Source organism: Dama dama, chromosome 24 (genome assembly GCF_033118175.1).
Source record: "Dama dama isolate Ldn47 chromosome 24, ASM3311817v1, whole genome shotgun sequence".
In the NCBI taxonomy this organism is placed as follows: domain Eukaryota; kingdom Metazoa; phylum Chordata; class Mammalia; order Artiodactyla; family Cervidae; genus Dama; species Dama dama.
In genome coordinates this window covers 18,924,391-18,947,317 of record NC_083704.1, presented here as the reverse complement: position 1 = coordinate 18,947,317, position 22,927 = coordinate 18,924,391, and the positions used below count along the sequence as shown (strand labels likewise).

Genomic DNA, 22,927 nt, shown 5'->3' with positions numbered 1-22,927 from the left:
GTTAGTTTCAGAAACCTGTCTGAACCGCTCAAAATAACGGGATCCGCAGCAGTTGGTTTGCCTGATTCACTGTCTGTTATATGGGTATGATGGGGGTACCCCAACAAAGGGCTGTTGAAGTTTAATCATTAAATGAATTCACAGATTGGCAGTGTTTACGGTGCTGCCTGGCATGAAATAAGTGCTTGTGTGGCTGTTCTGTTTTGTAACTGTATTGTTTTTAGAGATACAAGCCCTGCTGGGACTCCAACCTGTGACACAATTTAGGGAAACAGCGATTAGCATTTATTCTTAGAGCCCTTTCCCACCATATACCTGTATGTGTGTTCCAGGCCCAACTTGGAGAAATTCAGCACCTCTGTCCAGAAAGGTTTTAACTACAAAGTCATCTTCAATTTGTGCAACGACAGAGGGCCAGGATAGTAACTGAACCAGGAATGGCTTCTCTCCTGTGGCCGCAGGTACTGTGGTACCCAGGGACTTCTCCTTTGCTGTTTCAGATGCCCTGTGATGGAACCTTTAGCGCTCAGTTGCTCAGTCATGTCTGACTCTTTGCAACCCCATGGACTGTAGCCTGCCAGGTTCCTCTGTCCATGGGATTTCCCAGGCAAGAATACTGGAGTGGGTTGCCGTTTCCTCCTCCAGGAAATCTTCCCGACCCAGAGATCAAACCCATGTCTCTTATGTCTCCTGCACTGGCAGGCAGATTCTTTACCACTAATGCCACATAGGAAGCCCTATGATGGGGGCCTTTCACACACTGTATACTCAAATTCTCCTGAAATTAAGCATCTGCTTCACATTGCTCCAGCCCAGCTCCCTTTTGTAATTACACATATAAATAGATACTAAAATCAAATAGAAACAGCTAGATAGCAACAGCAATCCAAAAGGAAAAACTAATATGTTTGAAAACATATGAATTTGTTGCAATCAATTCATATTCATTGTTGTGTTGCACTAGTCACTTAAATCGCCTTTGTATAATAACTAAGATTTATGAGACCTTAATATGTGCTAGAAACTATGCTAAGGCTTTATAAGCATCATTGCTTTTCATCTTCATTTCTTAGGTAGGTACTGTTATGTTCCCCATTTTACAAGTGAGAATACTGAACCTCAAGAAGTTTAGATGTAATATGAGGCCACAGAGCTAGAAAAGCCTATTAACCAACATCTGTACAGTTTCTCCTGGGAGCTGAAAAGCATTTTCAACACCATGGAAACATGACAGAGAATTCCCGGCCCCCACAGCCCACAGCCTCTGCTGCACTGCTCAGTCCTCCTGTGTTTCCCCAACGATTGTCTGAACTGCCTGATGTCATGGTATTTGCAGTCCTCCTCCTGTCCCTCCTAGATTCATGCTTTACTCATCCTACTATCCCAACGGTGTCTTCCAAAATCTCCTAAATCCCACGGCCCCCAAAGACAGGTGTGAATAATTGGCACAGGAGACCTACCTGTTTGTAGACTTTGTCTGTAGAAACTGATGTGGGTTTCTAGCCCCCAGAAAATTGTACTGACAGGTGCTTCCACTTGATGCAATTAAATGGATCTTCTGAAAATCATGTCCTCTCTGTAGACAAAGGTATCTCCCGCTGGGATAATCTCATCTCACCTCAAACCACATTTCCTCAAACACACCCCCACCTGGGTGGACACACATCCATCCACACCTGCCATAACTGCTTGTCAAAGGGGAAGCCAAGTCAGGCCTGAGTCTGGCACTGACTTCTCTGAGCGCTCATCTAAGAAAAGCTGTCAGGAAGCTTGCATTCCTGCAGACCCACTGTGTGCCGTGTTCTTCACAATCATGATCTTAGCCTGCCAGCAACTGTTCAAGGTAGTTAGCTCTTACCCTCTTTGTACACGTAAGGGAGCTAAGGCTCAGGGCTTTGGGTGACTTGCCTCTGGTCATGCAGCTGGTAAGCAGTAGGAATTGGATTTAGACCCAGATATATTTGACTCAAAAACCTCTATGCTGTGGTAGATGTATTTCCCCACCTTCCTCACATCAGTCTCTCCCCAGAGAAGAGCTGTGACTCCACTGGTGACTGGCTGTTTCCCTTTTCTCTCCCTTCGCTCCCCTTCCTCCCTTCACCCCTGCATCCCCACTAGTGAGTTGTAATGTTGGAACCTGGGGATTGAGAGGTTCCAAATATGGGGAGTCAAGCCCATCAGTCCCTCGTTCATCCCACTGTGAGTCTGGGAGATCATGTGATTATTTTTTAGATGACACCCGTGTTCTCTGCAGAGGCACAGACTGAAAAGAATTCATTAGAGGATTTTGAGAGCGTGTGTTTGTGATGGGTTTGGTTGTATGCACAGCATGCAAAATTTGAGCAATTACGAAATCAGCCCCCACTGCAAACTACCTTCAGTGCTTCTCCCAGATGCCAGTTCCCCATGATGCCAAGGTGCCTCTGCCAAATCAGAGGACGTTTAGAAAAACAACTTCATGGAATATCTGCAGAATAATGTGATAGGAAGAGGAGCAGCCTAGCCTCTGCCACTGAACGCAGAGTCCAGCTTGCCTGCTGTGCCCTGTCTTCTTCTCCTTTTCCGAGTCTGGCTACTGAGATCTTTCTCGTGCGCGCTCAGGAATCCTGGAAGATGAGTGAGGCCCGTGTGTCAGTGGTGCCATTTGTACAAAACTCAGAATATCCAAGACACACAGAGCCTCCCAGTTTTAAGACTCAGAGACTTGAGTATAAATCCTCCTAGGTTCAGTGGGATTTCCCTGGTGGTCCAGTGGTTAAAACTCTGGGTTTCCAATGCACAGGGGGTGGGTTCAGTCCTTGAAAGGGAACTAAGATCCTACATGCCACACAGCCAAAAATAAGTAACCAAATTCTAGTAGGTTCAATGAGACAAAATGGCTCAGCGTAGTCTTATGACTGCACCATCCCTTTTATCGGATTTGGCCTGAATGAAACGTGCCATGGAACCCAGGACAGTTTCTGAAAATAAATATTGCTTGGGGAAGGTCTAAATCTTTGAACGGTATAACTACAAAGATCCTCTAAAGATTCGTGGCAGGGTAACAAGACTTCTTTTACATCAGTCTTACTCTCTGACCACCCCATTCAACCTGCCAGGTGAAAAACCTAGGGATTACAGAACACTTATCTGGTGCTTAGACCACACATTGTCAGTTAATTCGAGAAATCTCCAGAGTGCAACTTGGAACAAGAAGGGATGGAATCCTAAGGATAGAATTGTAATAAACAAGAAATGAAGGCAGCCTTTTGTTTATGTGAGGAATAGTCATCTATTCATGGAAAACTGAAGGAAATGAATTCTCACTGTGGGGAAGCGTATTTGTTCTCAAACTGCCTTAGAAGGAAACCAGCAACAACACAGGCTGAAGCCCCTCCCCTGCTAACATTCTGCACTAGTCAGAGAAACAGAACCAACGGGGTGTGTGTGTACAGAGAGACTAAGAAATTAGCTCATGCAGGGACTTCCCTGGCGGCCCAGTGTATGAGAATCTGCTTGCCGAGGCAGGGGACACAGGTTCAGTCCCTGGTCTGGGAAGATTTCACATGCTGCGAGCAACTAAGCCTGTGCACCACGATTTCAGAAGTCCGTCCTCACGCCTGGAGCCCGTGCTCCCCAACAGGAGAAGCCACTGCAGTGAGAGCCCTCCCGCCACAACAGAGAGCAGCCCCTGTCAGCCACAACTAGCCAGAAAGACCCAGTGCGGCCAAAAATAAATAAATGAAAACCACATCTTTAAAAAGCTTTAAAGAAACGAGCTCGTGTGTGTGTGTGTGCAAGTTGCTCAGTCGTGTCTGATTCTTCGCAGCCCCATGGACTCTACAGTCCATGGCATTCTCCAGGCCAGAATACTGGCATGGGTAGCTGTTCCCTTCTCCAGGGGTCTTCCCAACCCAGGGATTGAACCCAGGTGTCCCACATTGCAGGCAGATTCTTTACCAGCTGAGCTACCAGGGAAGCCAATGGAATATTGCTCAGCCAGTGAAAGGAATGAAATAGGATCATTTGTAGATACATGGATGATCCTAGAGTCAGTCATACAGAGTGAAGTCAGAAAGAGAAAAACAAATATTGCGTATTATTTCTTTTATGTCGGATCTGAAAAATGGTACAGATTAACTTATTTCCAAGGCAGGAATAGAGTTGGAGACATAGAGAATAGACATTTGGACATGGGGCGGGGGTGAGGGGGGCGGGAGACTGAGATGAATTGAGAGATTAGGATTGACATATATATACACTACCATGTGTAAAATAAATAACTAGTGGGGACTTGCTATTAATATAAAGCACAGGAAGCTCAGCTCAGTGCTCTGTGATAACACTAAAGGGGTGGGATGTGGGAGGTGGGGAGGGATATATGTGTACACATGACTGATTCACGTCATTGTTCAGCAGAAACTAACACAGCATTGTAAAGCAATTATACTCCAATAATTAAAAAGAAAGAAAGAAATTGGTTCGTGGAGGCTTGGAAAGTCCAGAATCTGCAGGGCGGGCCGGCAGGCTGGAGACCCAGGCAAGAGCTGCCGTCTGATCCCAGACGTTGTCAGGGACAGGAATCCCTCTCCCCGGGGAGCTCAGCCTTCTTCTCTTCAGGTCAACATCACTACTTCCATTCTTCTGCCCCACCACATAGTTCACGCGGAACCAGACCACATTCCCACCTTTGAGAGAGCCGAGGGACCTGGTAGAAGCAAAAGTCCTTACTGAGCGAGCAGACGTCTGAGACTAGAGTGTTGGGAGTGGGTATCAGGGGATGAGGCACCCAGAGAACAGGACACATGGCTCTTAGGGGGACATAGCCCCCCATAAGCCTAGCAGTGAGGGCTCGTGCATGAGCGGCATCCGGACAAAGAGCACACCACCCAATACACACTATGCTTTACACTTATGGGGTCACATCTATGTGGCTCTAACCATACAGTCAAAATTCATCTAGATCAGTTGACAGCTAACCAAACCCTCACACAGTGAGTGAGCCCAGCTAACACCAGCGCAGCCACCCAGCCAACCACCCCAGATGCAGAACAACAAATGCTCAGTGTGATAGAGGCCACCGCAGTTCTGTGACTGATGCTCATGATGCCGCATTCTCTGGCAACAGATAACTGATACACCTACTTTCCAAGTCAAGGGATGGGCTGACAGATCAAACACTGACAGGGAAGGGCAGGTTCTATAATCCAGTGAGAGGTAGAGTGGAGTTTGTATTAAATTCGGAACCACACGCCCATCTAATGTGGACAGCTGGACTCAGGCCCAGCCAGTCACCCCAGCTGGAAATGTTGATTTGATGCAGCTGCATTAACTTTTTAAGAAAGGAGATTCGGGTTTCTGTGAAATTATTATCTTATATGTTACCAATACATTGTATCTTCCTCAAAAAGTTGGGCAATAATAACAAATGCAAATTACACTGATACAATTTCTCGCCTTTCCAAGAGATTAGCAAAAATCAAAAAGTTCAACAGTACACTCTTGTTAATGAAACTTTGGGAGAACCAGCACCTTTACACATCGCTAGAAGGAATACAGGGGTATCCCCAGTGGCTCAGTGCGTACGGGATCTGCCTGCAATGCAGGAGACACCTGTTTGGTTCCTGGTCAGGAAGATACCCGGGAGGGGGGCATGGCAACCCGTGCCAGTGTTTTTGCCCCAGAGACAGAGCAGCCTGGTGGACTGCAGTCCCTAGGTGGCAAAGAGTCGGAGGCAACTGAAGTGACTGAACACACAGGCTTGCACACAGAAGGAATGCAAATGGAATAACCTGGATGGAAGAGAATTTGAAGATACTTAGCAAAATTATATATTCTTTTACCCTTTGATTCAGTAATCATCCTTCTTGAAATCTATTTCACATATATACTGGCAAATATGAAAGAGATATATGGAGCTTCCGTGGTGGCTCCGAGGTAAAGAATCCACCTGAGGATTCTCACCTGAGTGTCCAATGAGGACACTCATTATAATAGGTAAGACAGAAAACAATTAAAATGCCACAATCTGGGACTGATTGAATAAAGTATGTATATCCTTATGATAGAGTAGTATATAACTATATTGTAATAATGAGTATCTCCATCTACTATGGAGTAATTTCCAAAATACATTGTTAAAGTGATTTTTTTAAGTGCAGAAAAATGTGTATACTACTATTTCTATAATAAAGGGTATAAATATGTACAGATTTAATTCTATTTTTCCATGGACAAGTAAACCACAAAAAGGTTTTAAGGGTTTTCTATAGGATAAAGAAAGGTATAGTGTGGATGAGACAGGGATAGATAGAAGCTAGCCTTGCATATATTTTGGTTTCTAGATATGTCTTTGATGCTATGTGATTCTTTTACATCTATTAAGACAACATTACACTTTAAAATATTAATCCCAAAATATAAAAAATGAAATAAATGAACCTAGCTGTGTATCCATTTTGGTAGCAAAACTGCAGAGATAAGCTATAAGTATTTGACTGCACACTCCCAGTGGGATGCATCCTAAGTACAAAAAGGACTGTAGATGGTACTGATGAATCTCTTTGCAGGGCAGCAGTGGACATACAGACAGAGAAGAGAATTGTGGACACAGTCGGGGAGGAGAGGGTGGGACAAGTGGAGAGAGTAGCATGGAAACATACATAACGATATATAAAGCAGAGCCAGTGGGAATTTGGTGTATGATGCAGGGAGCTCAAATCAGGTGCTCTGTGACAATCTAGAAGGGTGGGATGGAGTGGGAGGTGGGAGGAAGGTTCAAGAGAGAGGGGACATATGTATGCCTGTGGCTGATTCATGTTGATGTATGGCAGAGACCAATACAATATTGTAAAGCAATTATCCTCCAATTTTGAAAAACAGCAACAAAGTAACTTTTCAATAATGATATTACTGTGGTTCTGCTATTTTAGACCTCTCACATGGGTAATGCAATGTCAGATAAAACTGCTGAATAATTACATGCTATTTTATCATTCATGTTTTTGAGAACAAAGATTCTGGGTGTGGGAAGTAGGAAATACAAGTATTAGAAGAATTGAGTAAAAATCATATAATCCAGAACCTTAAAAGGAAGCACAGGTTCAAATTCATGATGTATTTTATGATTAAATAGGTAGATAGCTAGATAGGTAGACAGATACATAGACAGACAGGTACTTCCTGTGTTTCCCGGTTCTGTCCACTGGAAACTGACTGCTGAATAGCAGTGAGCACCCGTAGCAGGGTCTCTACAGCCCATTTCTCATGGAAAGGAACCAATGCTGCCTGGACAAACAGAACTCCTACTGGCCAAAGATGGGACAGTCTGACCATGGGTGATAATAATAAGATAAATAATAATATGAATCATAATAATCTTTGCAAATGAATTCAAACATGTCAGCTATGATTAAATCCATGGATTCATAAAGATGCTTTAAGAAGACAGTTGGGAAAATGTGAATTTTGATGGCTACTCCATAATGTTAAGGAATCCAGCAGCAAAAATGGTAATTGAAGCTATGTTTTTAAAATAATTCTTATATTTAAGAGATACATACAGCCAATCCTTAATATTCACAGGTTCTATATTTGTGAATTTCTATACTCACTAAAATTCACTAGTAACCCCAAAATCAATACCCTCAGTGTTCTTGTGGTCATTCACAGACATGTGAAGAATGGCAAAACCCTTGAGTCACACACCCTGCATATTCCTAGATGAGGTTGATCAAGGGGACTCTGCCTTCTTGATTCATCCTTCAGACTATACACAAGTGCCCTTTCTGTAGTCTATTTAATGTCACTCTGTTCACACTTCTGTGCCACTTTTTGTTGGTAATTTCACTGCTTAGGATGGCTCCGGAGTTATGTCCTGAAATGCAATCCAGTGTTGCTAAGAGCAAGAAGGCTATGATGTGCCTTATGGAGAAAATACGTCTGTTAGATAAACTTCATTCAGGCATGTGTTATGATACTGTTGGCCATGAGTTCAGTATTAATGAATCAATGATGTATTTTAAACAACTTGTCTCTAAAATAAAACACACATTGAGTAAGGTCATGTTTTTATTAGTTGATGAAACTATGGCCAGAGTCTCACAAACCTACTCCTGTACTTCCCTTGAGAGAAAGGGTTCTTCTATATTTCCTAATTCAGTGTTCACAGTGACTTTATGGAACCTAACTATCACAGATCACTTCATGGCAAATAGATGGGGAAAAAATGCAAACAGTGGCAGACTATTTTCTTGGGCTCCAGAATCATTGCAGATAGTGACTGCACCCATGAAATTAAAAGACACTTGCTCCTTGGAAGAAAAACTATGACAAACCTAGACAGTATATTAAAAAGCAGAGACATCACTCTGCTGACAAAGGTCCATATAGTCAAAGTGACTATAGGTATGTCACTTTTCCAGTAGTCATGTGACTTTTCCAGTAGTCATGTATGGATGTGAGAGCTGGACTATATAGAAAGCTGAGTGCCAAAGAATTGATGCTTTTGAACTGTGGTGTTAGAGAAGACTCTTGAGAGTCCCCTTGGACTGCAAGGAGATCCAACCAGTCCATCCTAAAGGAAATCAGTCCTGAATATTCATTGGAAGGACTGATGCTGAAGCTGAAACTCCAATACTTTGGCCACCTGAAGGGAAGAACTGACTCATTTGAAAAGACCCTGATGCTGGGAAAGATTGAAGGCGGGAGGAGAAGGGGACGGACAGAGGATGAGATGGTTGGATGGCATCACCAACTCAATGGACAAGAGTTTGAGTAAACTCTGGGAGTTGGTGATGGACAGGGAGACTTGGCATGCTGCAGTCTGTGGGGTCACAAAGAGTCGGACACGACTGAGCAACTGAACTGAACTGATATTCTCCCAATAAGATGAACCAATGAGCATATTTAACCTAAGCTATGGACCTCCAGTTGTCTATATATTACCAGCAATGGCCTTGCCAGACAGAGCCATCCATGGGCTCTTCACTGAGAGCCAGGCCTTAACCTTCAAATATGTGGCCTCTTTTACCCATGTGAAGTACCTCCAAGAGGAAATACAAGTTTATCTCGATTCTTCACCTACTAAATTTTGCCCAAGAAATTAAAAGGAACTACTAATGATACAAATGGGCTTCCCAGGAGGCTCGGTGATAAAGAACCCACCAGCACTGCAGGAGACTCAGGAGACTCAGGTTCTGTCTCTGGATTGGGAAGACTTCTGGAGGAGGAAATGGCAACCCACTCCAGTATTCTTGCCTGGAGAATTCCATGGACAGAGGAGCCTGATGGGCTATAACAAGGTTGCAAAGAGTCGAACACAACTCAGCACAGCACAGCAGTGATACAATTATCTTATCACTATAAAAATCTCTTTGAAGCAAAAAGAAAATTTTTTTAATAGGCATTTGCTATTAATATACCACTTGAGGGCCCTCCTGCACTGAAGGGTATTGAGGATTATCTCTAAAAAACAGCCTTTTCAATTCGGGTCAGCTGGTGTTCCCTGAAGATCTCTGCCAGCTTGTTTCTCAATGTCTCCATAAAGTACCTGGGTTTGGAAGTAGGTAGCAAGTCAAACAAGGAGGACATTAACTAGACTAGGGAGAAGATGCAGTGCAGGCTTTGTGCTTTTCTGGTTGGAACGGAAACCCAGAACGAAGACAGTTGTGCTCCCAGGATTGGAAAGAAATGGGAGGGATGGGAACATGAATCGGAGTATTCAGAGGATCTCACATGGCAGGACTGCAGGTGAGTTTGTCCACTGGTTCCTAGAAGGACTGAGGTGTAAGCCCTGAAGTGAGGCAGTTTCTGCAGATGGCATCGGGTAATCTGTGTTTATGGAGTCCTCAGGATCATTCTTAAGCATGTTCAAGTTTGAGAACTGGTCTCTTGGAGGATCCCATTGTGGGTTTAAAGAATTATGTATGTGTACATGTATATGAACACATACATATGGACATATATTAAAAATCAAACACATGCATAAACATATGCAAAAGGCCAGAATAACATACACTCTGTTCACAGTAACATATAGATGAAAGATTCAGATGGTGAAGACTACAATTTTTTGTCATTAATTGTATAGTATTATATGTTGATTGTATCATGGTTTTTTTTTTTTTTTTTTTGGCTATGCGCAAGGCTTGTTATCTGAGTTCCCTGACCAGAGGTTGAACCAGAGCCCTAAGAAGTGAAAGCACAGGACCACTAGGGAACTCTAGTCCACTAATCACTGGACCACTAGGGAACTCCCTTGATTGTATCTTTACAAGATACTTCAAAAGAAAAGAGAGGCTGTAGTGTGACCAGGGCTCCCTTCCTCTAGGATCTGGGCTCTGCCCCTCTGCCATCTTGTCTGGCTCCCCTCAGGCCCACAAGATGACTCAGGAGCTCTGAACACCACTCCAGAAATGACAATGCCTAAAGGCCACTTGCTATGTATTTCTTAAGATTGTAAAATGTACGCCTTGAAACCCCTGAGAAGCCCTCCCGAGCATGTCATCAGCTAGAACTACAGCACACTGCCATGCCCTGGCTGGTAAAAAGAGAGGTATAGGCCCAGCATGATCAACTTGGACCAAGAGCATTTCCCCTTTGGGGATGCCCCTGCTACACATGGCCAGTGGAAGGAGGGAAATGCTGAACAAAATCCAGGAGGAGGAACAAAGGGCTTGGCTGTTTTGTAGGCAAACAGCGGCAACGGCCACATACGTTTACATTGCTCTTCACAGGGCTGTTTAGAATCTGTTGAGTTCTGATGATGATTATTGAGGATGTAATTTTTTACATCTCACTATACTCCATCATTCTCCCAATATATCACAAAGTTTGATTATACAAATGCAGTGTTTACTTATCATGACTGTAAATGTCATTACCTGATAAGTCATGGTGTGTTTTATGATTACCTTTTCTTTCTTTCTTAAGTTTTTGGCTTTTCCTGTACTTCACAGTTGCCTGAATTTTTTTTTCTTTTGAAATTTGCTTTGTTTTGTATTGCCCCTTATTTTTTTTTTCCAAATTCTCCTACAGATTTGTGAAACAATAATTTTCTGAACACTCAAACACTTCCAAGTAATCTGTCAGTCCCATTTTTTTTTCCAGATCTCTCTCCCACCATGCTTTATCCTTCTGTTCCAATCTGGACTGATTACTGTTGCCTTCTCGGGGCTTCCTTTCTCCTTCTCTCCTGTGCTGGAATTCCAGTTTCCTAGATCATCTGTAGTTTTTTCTGAAGCACACATTCTTATAACATGACGGTTAAACTATATGGTCCTTGGATGTCTGAAAACATGTTTATATTACTTTTTTTATATTTCCAACTTATAGTTCTAAGAATAAGAATAGTTACATGAAACTTGTGTTGCCTTTTACACACATTCACCCGTTACTAGCGTTTTGTTCCATTTTAATATCTGCTTTTTCTTTTTCTGTCTCTCCTCTTTCTCTCTCACGGATGGATGGAGGGAGGGAGGGAGGGGTAGATGGGTGGGGACAGATGATCATTTTCTCTGAAATATTTCAGAGTAATGTTCATACAGGGTGGACATTCCTTTAAAAACTGGAAATAGAACTGCGATACGATGAAGAAATCCCACTGCTGGGCATACACACCGAGGAAACCAGAATTGAAAGAGACATGTGTACCCCAATGTTCATCGCAGCACTGTTTACAGTAGCTGGGACATGGAAGCAATCTAGATGTCCATTGGCAGACGAATGGATAAGAAAGCTGTGGTACATATACACAATGGAATATTACTCAGCTATTAAAAAGAACACATTTGAATCAGTTCTAATGAGGTGGATGAAACTGGGCCCATTACACAGAGTGAAGTAATTCAGAAAGAAAAAGACCAATACAGTATATTAACACATATATATGAAATTTAGAAAGATGGTAATGATGACCATATATGTGAGACAGCAAAAGAGACACAGATATAAAGAACAGACTTTTGGACTCTGGGAGAAGGTGAGGGTGGTATGATTTGAGAGAATAGCATTGAAACATGTGTATTATCATATGTGAACTAGATCACTAGTCCAAGCTTGATGCATGAAACAGGGCACTCAAAGCCGGTGCACTGGGATGACCCTAAGGGATGGGATGGGGAGGGAAGTGGGAGGGGTTTCAGCATAGGGGACACATGTACACCCATGGCTGATTCATGTCAATGTATGGCAAAAACCACTACAGTATTTTAAAGTAATTAGCCTCCAATTAAATAATTAAAAATAAAAAAGAGTAATGTTCATACATCATGTCCCTTTATCCATAAATACTTCAGTGTGCATCTTTCCTCAGAATATTCTTACATAATAACAATACTTTAACCTTTAGCAAATTTCATATTGATCCAATTTGTATCTAATCTATTGTCTATATTTTAATGTTGTATGTCAGCCCAATACTGTCCTTTATAGCAGTTTATTTTTCCTTCAACAGAACATCCACTCAAGTATTGCATTTAGCATCATATCTCTTCAGTCACACTTAATCTGGAATACCTTCTCCGTCTTTTGTCTTTTATGACACATTTTTAAAAGAGCACAGAATCGCCCTTTTGAATAGAAATACACCATACTGGGTTTGCCTGGTGATTCCCTGTGATTAGATTCGGGATAATCATCCCTTACTAGGATACTCACAAGTGATGTGCTTTTCTCAGGTCATCAGGTATGAAGGATACAATCTCCAAATGCCCCTCTGTGGTGTTGTTAATTTTGATAATCCAGTCAAGGTGCTGTGCAATTTGTAGATACTTTGTGATTTCTCTTGCAACTAATGAGCTTCCGTGGGAAACACTGAAGATGATACAAATATTCTGATCCTCGTTAAATCTCCCCCTATACTGAGCATCCATTGATGATTCTTACCTGAACCAGTCTTTATTATAATGGTCACAAAGTGATTTACAGTTTCAGTACTCTCAGTACATTTATAGTTAGCACTTAGCATTCTACTTGCATTAATTTACTTTTGATGGGCAGTTTGGCTAGGGATGGAATCCTAGGCTGAAAATAATTTTCTCCAGAATTTTTAAGGCACTGTCCATCCTCTTGGAGCATCCCATGATGCTAATGAGGAGTCTCATGTCACTCCAATTCCAGTTCCTTGATGTATGTGACCTGTTCCCCACTCCCACACACCCGCAGAAGCTCTTAGTTTCTTTTAATCCTTGGTGTTCTGACAGTGCATAATGACGTGCCTGGAATTAGAATACTGTTGTCCTCTCTTCCTGGAGGCCTAACCCCCACAGTACTTCGTCGTCCTGCTCCAGTCCAAACGGGCTGCTGCCTAGGACCGGTGTACAACTCTCCTCCCCTCCCTCCACTACCCTGTGAATGCTGGATCCTCCATTTCCGGAGCTCTAAATGTTTCTTTTTGGTTTACTCCCTTACTTTCCTGAATCCTCTAGTAATACACCTCAAGCATAATGTTAATGGGGGAGCATGTTGCTGAGTAACAGGGGAGAGACTAATAACCCACCGAGACAAACAGAGAACTGGCACACAAGGCTACACAGGGCATGACTCTCCAGCATCCCTGGGACAGTCGCACCAACGCTGACTTTTTCAGCATGAAAAGCAGTGCCATTTATTATTTATAGAGTAGCTCTGGAGAAATAATAAGCGAAGTAGAAGAACAAAAGGTGTAATAGGGGTGGGTCCCCCTGGCCCATTGGCATTGCAGTGAGCCCTCCCCCTTCCCTGTGTAAAAGGAGCCCAAATTCTGACTGAAGAAAGATGGTTCTTTGCGGTAAGACACTAGTCTACCATCTTCCTGGCCTGCTGGCTTTCCAGTTAAAGTCATTATTTCTTGCTCCAACAACTCATCTCCTAATTTATTGGCCTGTTGTGCAGTAAGCAGGATGAGCTTGGGCTGGGTATCAAAGAGGCCCTTAGTTTAACAGAAATATTCCACTTCTTTTAAATGGAATGAGGTAAAAAAATAATGATAAATTATAACTGTGTCAATCATATGTACTGGCTGTTCATCTAAGTATTCAGAGAGATTCAAAATGGAAATATCCTAAACATTCAATAATAAGAAATTAGTTCCAGGAAGAAGAGAAATCCATGCAGTGCAATATCATGCAGCTATTAAACATGTTATAGATCGTTTGTTTACTAGGACACCTACATTGTATTCTGCTAACTTAAAAGAACTCTATGACAGAGTATGCATAATTATAATTCATGGATGCATCCACATTCACTGTGTGTGTGTTTATATATTCACCAAAGAATTAAACATGGTGAAATTCAGGCCTAGGTATTTTTCCAGGCAAAATTTTTGCTCCAAAGCATGTTATTTCTAATCAGAAAAGAAAAGAAATTTAAAAGCCACTTTATATGGCCAAGAGATTAAAAGTGGAGATAATGTAGACACCTCTTCTTAATTGCTTATAAAATAATTAGGTATCAGGACTTGCCTGCGGGTCCAGTGGTTAAGAATCCATCTTGCAGTGGTTCACAGATTCAACCCCTGTGGTCAGGGAACTATGATCCCACATGTCTCAGAGTAACTAAGCCCTCAAGCTGCAAGTAGAGATTCTGTGCCCCACAGTGGAAGATCCCACAGGAAGCAATGAAGATTGTTGTAGTATGCCTCAACTAAGACTCCATGCAGTCAAATAAATAAATATTTAAAAAATAATAATCAGGCATCTTGTTTATGTAAAATGAGAGAGCTGAAAAGGTACAAGAAAACTGCTCTGTTCCCAGAACAGTGGCTATAAAGAAAACCTCGTTCTTAGGAACAGACACAATTTGGCTTCACATTTGTGCTCCCTATACATTTGAGACTCATTATTTGCACTTTTATTGACAGAATCTAATGAACATCACTCCTTCCTTAGATAACCAATTTGCTAGTACTCACTGAAGAACAAATTATAACTAAACTGCTAAGATTGCCGGCAAAACAAGGGCAAGAAAAAATTCATCTATCCCACATAATTATTTGATACACTGAGAACTGCTATATCTGAGACTGCTTTTCTTAGAAAGTAAAGATTAGAGCTGAAAGTGGCCATTGATACACTTCAGTTCTGTCTCTAGTCACTGTCCTGAAGCAAGATCATTTACCGTTCGTGTAGTTTTTTAAAATAAAAACCTGATATAGAAATATCTAACTTTCAGTGGCATTGTGCTTAAATGTTAAATGGTAAACAGCACCAGTAGATATTTTTATCATTATTAAAATCCAAGGGGAATTCCCTGGTGGTCCAGTGGTTAGGACTGTCCACTTCCACTGCTAGGGGCCTGGGTTCGATCCCAGGTTGGGAAACTAAATCCCATAAGCCACAGGTCATGACTAAAGCAATTCAAGGTGTCCTCAAGAAGGTGGTAATGGGGTAAATTGAAAATTGTGGCCAACTGAAATTTCCTGTAACAGTCCTGGTAGCTCAGACGGTAAACAGTCTGCCTACAATGCAGGAGACGTGGGTTTGATCCCTGGGTCAGGAAGATCCCTTGCACAAGGAAATGGAAACCCACCCCAGTATTGTTGCCTGGAAAATGTCATGGACGGAGGAGTCTGGAGGGTTACACCCCATGGGGTCACAAAGAGTCAGACAAGACTGAGCAACTAACACACATTGTAACTAGTGAGGAGATCGTAGAAATAACAATCATTACTGATTCATTTATGAGAAATAGATGAGCCAGCCCTACAACTGGGCTTCATGTAATAGAAGTTTCAAAATATTTTCTTTAAGCAACATATTCTTTTATATATTATCTAGCTTTTAAGATAATATGGCTTGGGGGCTTCCCTGGTGGCGCAGTGGTTAAGCATCTACCTGCTAATGAAGAGGACACAGGTTTGATACCTGCTTTGGGAAGATCACAGATGCTGCATGGCAACCAAGCCCATACATCACAACTATAGAGCCAGCGCTCTAGAGCCTGCGAGCTGCAGCTACTGAAGTCTGAGAGCCTATAGCCCATGCCCATCCCAATGAGGCCACTGAATGAGAAGCCTGCGCACCACAACAGAGTAGCCTCAACTCGCTGCAACTAGAGAAAAGCCAGAGTACAGCAATGAAGACCTAGCACAGCTATAAACAAATCTTTAAAAAATTAATAAAACAATATGATTTTTACCTTAAAGCAATTCAGAAAACTAAGATCATGGCATCCGGTCCCATCACTTCATGGCAAATAGATGGGGAAACAGTGGAAACAGTGGCTGACTTTATTTTGGGGGGCTCCAAAATGACTGCAGATGGTGACTGCAGCCATGAAATTAAAAGACGCTTACTCCTTGGAAGGAAACTTATGACCAACCTAGACAGCATATTAAAAAGCTGAGACATTACGTTGCCAGCAAAGGTCCGTCTGGTCAAGGGTATGGTTTTTCCAGTGGTCATGTATGAATGTGAGAGTTGGGACTATAAAGAAAGCTGAGTGCCGAACAATTGATGCTTTTTTTTTTTTTTTGAATTTTTTTTTTTTTTAATTGATGCTTTTGAACTGTGGTGTTGGAGAAGACTCTTGAGAGTCCCATGGACTGCAAGGAGAGCCGACCAGTCCATCCTAAAGGAGATCAGTCCTGGGTGTTCATTGGAAGGACTGATGCTGAAGCTGAAACTCCAATACTTTGGCCACCTGATGCAAAGAGCTGACTCACTGAAAAGACCCTGATGCTGGAAAAGATTGAGGGCAGGAGGAGAAGGGGACAACAGAGGATGAGATGCTTAGATGGCATCACCAACTCAATGAACATGGGTTTGGGTAGACTCCAGGAGTTGGTGATGGACAGGGAGGCCTGGAGTGCTGCGGTTCATGGAGTCGGAAAGAGTCGGACACGACTGAGCGACTGAACTGAACTGAAATCATATAACTTCTTTCTGGACAGCCGTAAAATAAGATTTTTGTACTGATCTACTTACAGAGGAGTAAAAAGACCACATTTTGTAAAGCACTTTGAGAACCTTTAAATCAAGATAGTTTAGAAACAAAATATCTACTATTGCTTTCAGAAAAGGAATAGGGCAAAGGTGTGGAGTGTTGGACCACTGAGGGGCAGCATTTGGGACTGGGTTCCTGGAGTGTGGGACAGAATGCAAGAAGTAGTAAGAGGAGAACAGAGGAGCAAGAAGAGGAGAGGAAGTGTATTTTCTCAGCCTGTGCCACTGATGCTGATCACTCTATACTTTCTCTGTAATTCTGTACTTTGTATAAAGGTATATAACTGTGTATAAAATGTGTCTATTTCTAAAGACTCCTTTGCTGTTTTAACTCACATAAATCATATTACAGTGTATGTTAAGGTTAGGGAGGCTTTGTTTTTGCTTTTGTTTTGTTGCTTTTGATTATCAATATGTATATTATCCGGTAGCACAAAATCAGCCAACTTCTTCAAAAATGTCTTAGCTAAGAGTCAATTTGTGAGGTTCCACACGTACACACGTACACACACACACAGACAACTTCCCTTGTAAATTTTGATTGGAATTACTTTTAACATAAAAATTCACTTGGCAAAAACTGAAATCTGGATATTCCTTCCCTACCCATGAATATCATGTATTCTTCAGAAATTTTGATCATTTTCTATGCCTGAAATGAATATTTGATATTTTATAAAAGCTGTCCAAAATGTTTTGAAAATCCTTTCTGTTTTAGGACTGCTCCACATTATAAATCTCACTTTCTGAGGCAGAATTCAAAAACTATTTCCCAGAAGCCCTTGCTCTTTAGATGTACACATACAACCAATTTTCACTGAGCAGGTACAACTTGGAAGATGGAAATAAAGGTCATGAGACCGTATAGGCAGGATCCTTCTCAAGTGGATGTGGATGACTTGGTTTTTCTCAGAACAGGTAGCAAACCTCCTGGAGGTCTAGCCCCTCTCTTCGGTGCGGTGAGGGTGCCAGTCTAGTAGCAGGCACCAGCAGCTGCTGGGTTTCCACTGGAGCCTCTTGGTACTGTCCTTGGTCCCTTTTCTGACCATCTGCCTATGTGAGAGTCCAGCTTAGTTCCTTTTTGGGAATTCTGTAAGCTACCTAGTGGTTTGTAGCAAATCCATTTCTGCTTAAACATGTTAAAATAGATTCTGGGGAATTCGCCGATGGTCCAGTGGACAGGACTTTGCACTTTCCCTGCTGTGGGCCCAGGTTCAGTTCCTGCTTGGGGAACTAAGATCCTATAAACTGCATAGTGTGACCAAAGAAAAAAAGATAACGTTGTCTGCAACTACACACAGACACAGAATTAGGAAGTAGAAGTGGGTTGCTGAATGTGACAGAACTGCCTTAGTATACAAGAATGAGAACTGAGTACTGCAAGTTGAAAAGGAGGTGGAAGAGATGAGGTAGGGCCCATCTGTGTCTTCTCACTCTGGCACCAGGGCTAAAGGCACAGCCACTCCCTGGAGGTCAGTTATCCCAGCAGAGAGCAGAATCCATCAGCTGAGGCTGGTGAGGACTGGGCAGGAGGTACTGGGAGGTTTGTGAGAGGAGGTGCATAGCAGCAGTCCAGCAAAATGCAGGGAACCCTAGAGATACAGTATCATGAAAAGGTCTAGGACACAATCAAAGGAGTGGTTCAGGTAAAATGAAAGGGTAAGAAGGAAAATGAGAGGTGAGCTGTTGGCAGGCTCGTCCACTGAAAACAGCAAGAATTAAGAGAAGATTAATGCTGAGCAGAGTGAGAGCAAGTGATGAGCTGACATCTTCAAGGAACAAAGGGCACAGGACCCAGAGGTTCCAGCCTGATGACAGGATTCAAAGGTGGAGGTTTTGGGGGAAAGTCAGAGGTGAAGAGTGGCCTGAAACTTTCACAGAGAAAGGACCCAGAATATGTGATGTGAGGGATGGTGCTAGGGAAGCAGCATCCTCAAGAGATGAGGAGGTTTTGGTTACAGGGAGAAGGACTTAACATCTATTGTTGTTCCCCAACACCCAAAATTCCTGCTACACTGCTCCCAAGGAGAGAGGGGTGGGGAAGTGACATGGAATCTCAGTGCTTCTTAAAGACTTTTAGTTGATTTTCCTGTTCTTCACCCCACCAGCATCACCTACACTTCCAGAAAAGAGAAAGTGTTAGTTGCATAGTCATATCCGAACTGTAGCCCTCCAGGCTCCTTTGTCCATGGGATTTTTCACTCAAGAATACTGGAATGGGTTGCCATTTCCTTGTCCAGGCGACCTTCCTGACCCAGGAATCGAACCCAGGTCTCCTGCTTTGTAGGCAGATATTTTACCACTAATCCACCTGGGAAGTTTGAAGTCTTGTAGTTCACAGTTGGGGATGGTGGTAGTTGTGGGAACCAAAATAATTACCCAAAACCTAAAAACAAATATAGACCCTTTCCCCCAATAAACTTAGCAGAAATAAGATACAACAGACTCTGTTAAAGATGGCCATTGAACATAGCATTCACACCCTCCTGAAACCCCATTGAGAAAGAGATTAAAAATTGAAAGGCATAAACTCAGAAGGACAGTGAAAATAAGGTAATTATAACAGTTTGGAAAACTGAAATTATGTGAAGGAGTAGTTGACTTTGAGTAGAGCTAAGAAAAATCCTAAAGCAAGTTGCGGGAAGCTGAACAGCTCCTCCATGAGGCAGAAAAGGTTAGGAAAGATTCAGGTATCTTCTGAAATCTGCTGACAATGCAGGAGACCTGGGTTGGATCCCAGGCTGGGGAAGATCCCTTGGAGAAGGTAACGGCTACCGACTCCAGTATTCTTGCCTGGACACCCTATGGACCGAGGAGCCTGGCACACTATACAGTTCATGGGGTCGCAAAGAGTCAGAACACGACTGAGTGACTTTTCACACAAAGAATGCATCCAAGACTATAAACCTTATTCCAAGCCCCACCTTCTGTCACATCCCATAGACCCAGCTACATCTCATTTTTACTGTTGTTGCTCAGTTCCATTCATCTGCAGCATCCACTTTGTGCTCTCTTTAACCCAAGTGTATTAACTTTATATAAGCAAAAAAATTTTCTTTCAGTCAACATGCAAATAAGCCACAAAAACAGCAAAAAGTAGCCACTGTCCACCTCAGGAACTTCCTGGTGGTTGAGAACTCAAGGACTCTCCATAGGCCACATCAGATCTCTTTCCCCTTCCCTTTTCTTCCCTATGGACCAATTCCACTTCCTTTTCTCTCTCCTTCTAAAGTGACACCACCCAAACTATTTTTAGAGGTCTCTTTCCTGAAGACCACTGAGTTAACAGTGCAAGCGCTTTATCAATGTACGCCCCCAGACATCTTCTGCTCAAGGCAGCTCTCTCAAAGCGTGGTCCACACTAAAGGGCTGGGCAGCACCATGGATATCCACAATCAGACACTTTGCTGTAGAGCAGAAACTAACACAACGCTGTAAATCAACTATACTCTCATAAAACATTGTTTTAAAAATCAGAATCTCTGAGAGTTAGGCTAGAAAATTACTCTTTCTATACCAGGTTGTTGAGACACATGGTGAAGTTTAAAAAGCACTAATTGCAACGGAGAAACATGTAGATAGAAAAGCAACTTTAAAAAAACATATGGCCCGTTCCATAAACATTTAAGGATTTACTTTAAATTTGTGCTAATACTTTACCAGCTTCCATGGTAGCTCAGCTGGGAAAGAGGTTGCAATGCAATGCAATCGCTTGCAATATAGGAGACCCCAGTTCAATTCCTGGGTCAGGAAGATCCCCTGCAGAAGGGAAAGGCTACCTACTCCAGTATTCTTGGGCTCCCTGGTTGCTCAGATGGTAAAGAATTCGCCTGCAATGCGGGAGACTTAGGTTTGATCCCTGAGTTGGGAAGATCCCCTGGAGGAGGACATGGCAACCCATTCCAGTATACTTGCTTGGAGAACCCCCATGGACAGAGGAGCCTGGCAGGCTACAGTCCATGAGGTCGCAAAGAGTCAGACACGACTGAGTGACGAAGCACAGCACAACAGTGCTAGTAAGGCATATGTTGGAGATACTGTGGGTTGGTTCCGGAGCACCATGATAAAGCAAATACAGCAAGAAAGCAAGGCACATGAATTTTTTGGTTTCCCAGTGCATATAAAAGTTATTTACACTACAATCTGTGAAGTGTGTAGTAGTATTATGTCAAAACAAAAAAGAGGAACAGCTTTAATTAAAAATTACTTTATTGCTAAAATATTAGCCATTTTCGAATAATACAGTATTGTCACAAACCTTCAATTTGTAAAAAACACAGTATATGCAAAACAGATATAATGAAGCGCAATAAAATAAGGTGTGCCTGTAATGCATAACTCAAGTTCTTTTCCCAGGAATTACTTCACATAGTCCTTTGCATAGTTATAAAAGACCTCATCTAAAGTCAAAAGCAAGAGCACTCCATAGTTCTACTTCACTAACCTGTCACAACCTCTTGAGGGTCCCTTGACCTGCAAGGAGATCAAACCAGCCAATCTAAAGGATATCAACCCTGAGTATTCATTGGAGGGACTGATGCTGAAGCTGAAACTCGAATAATTTAGCTACCTGATATTAAGTTGACTCACTGGAAAAGACCCTGATGCTAGGAAAGACTGAAGGCAAAAGGAGAAGGCAGAGGATTAGATGGTTAACTAGCTTCACCGATCAATGGATAAGAATTTGAGCTAACTCCAAGAGACAGTGGAGGACAGAGGAGCCTGGTGGGCTGCAGGTTTGATCCCAGGTCTGGGAAGACTTCACATAATATGGGGCAACTAAGGCTATGTGCCAAAACTACTGAGCCCACACACCTTAGAGCCCATGCTCCACAACAAGAGAAGCCACTGCAATGAGAAGCCCACACACCACATGTAGAGAAAGCCCATGTGCAGCAATGAAGACCCAGTGCCAACAAAAATTAATAAATAATTATTTTAAAAACATGACACAGGCATATTCAGATTTCCCCCAAATCATCTGCTCCTATTTCTTTAGTAATCTGCCAAACTCATAATTTATGCTATCTGGAGAAAAGGAAATGCAGAAACCAACGCTTGCAAACAGCAAACCAGAACCACCACCAAGAAAAATGTACACAATGGGTGGAGCAAAGACGAATGCTTTGGTGTATGTGTGCTTAGGAAACCAAAGTTAAAAGGAAACAACTACATATCAAGAGCAAAACTAAAGATTAAAAAAAAAAAAAAAACCTTTCACGACATGACTGCTATCAATCATATAAATAATTGCTATCACTGTGTACACATATTTTCTTTCTTTTTTTTTTGGATTTGCTGGGTCTTCTTTACTGCACAGGCTGATCTCTACCTGCAGCAATTAGAGGCTATTCTCTAGTTGCAGTACAGGCTTCTCATGGCACTGGCTTCTCTTGCTGCAGAGCATGGGCTCTCGGGCAATCGGGCTCCAGCAGCTGAGGCAGGTGGGCTCAGTAGCTGCAACACAGGGGCTTAGTTTCTCCAGAGCATGTGGGATCTCCCGGACCAGGGATTGAACCCGTTTCTCTTGCATTGGGGGTGAATTCTTTACCCCTGAGCCACCAGGGAAGCCCAATACATGTTTTTTAACTGGTTATTTCACATGATTTTTTTGCAGATGTGCGAGATCCTCAATGACCTGTGTCAAAGATAACCCAACTTCAACTGCATGAAAACACCATGAAACTTCAACCACTGAACCACCTGCATTAATTTCTAGAGGCCCTGGTTGGAAACTCAGGCCAATTCTAAACTCTGACAGATCTCACATGCCTCCTGTTTCTCCCAGGCAGCTTCTCTCACATCACAGGGACCTGACACGGGGATATCTTCTCTCAAATGTCCGTAATTCACCGCAGCGTCCTACCAGCACTTCACCCACGAGCAGCCCCATGATGCAGATACGGTCATCACTGTTCAAGTCTGAAAGGGACCAATATGAAAGTCAAGTGCTTCCATTTTCTACCCAGAAGAGAATATATTGTATATAACACAGTCTTTAAATATATCTCGATTACAATGGG

At 42.5% G+C, this 22,927-nt stretch overlaps 1 long non-coding RNA gene across 4 annotated transcripts in view; it reads left to right on the top strand.

The window, feature by feature from the left end:
• The window catches only part of LOC133045650 (uncharacterized), a 23,442-nt gene extending 515 nt beyond the window's left edge, over nucleotides 1-22,927 (top strand). Inside the window, exons 3-4 of one of the 4 annotated variants that reach the window (XR_009690300.1) lie at nucleotides 333-461; nucleotides 22,522-22,927. This is a non-coding gene — a long non-coding RNA (uncharacterized LOC133045650). The other 3 variants (XR_009690302.1, XR_009690301.1, XR_009690299.1) reach the window with 3 other exon arrangements.